This window comes from Anarrhichthys ocellatus, unplaced genomic scaffold, assembly GCF_004355925.1.
Source record: "Anarrhichthys ocellatus isolate YVR2014 unplaced genomic scaffold, GSC_Weel_1.0 scaffold56, whole genome shotgun sequence".
Classification (NCBI taxonomy): domain Eukaryota; kingdom Metazoa; phylum Chordata; class Actinopteri; order Perciformes; family Anarhichadidae; genus Anarrhichthys; species Anarrhichthys ocellatus.
In genome coordinates, this window is record NW_022280086.1 from 217,163 (window position 1) to 217,373 (window position 211).

Sequence of the window (211 nt, forward strand, 5' to 3'; positions counted from 1 at the left end):
ATTAAAACTGTTAGTCAAAAATTGACCGTTTACCAAAAACAACAAAAAACAAATATTGACTTCCATCTTCTTTGCGCTTACTCGGGCGTTAACTGTGATTGGCTGTTTATTGAAACAACCCTGCGGGTTTCGGCGGTAACTAAATCCATCCTGGGACACGCGACACTTTTCTAGAGGGGAAGAGACACTGGAGGGGGGGGGGGGGGGGGGG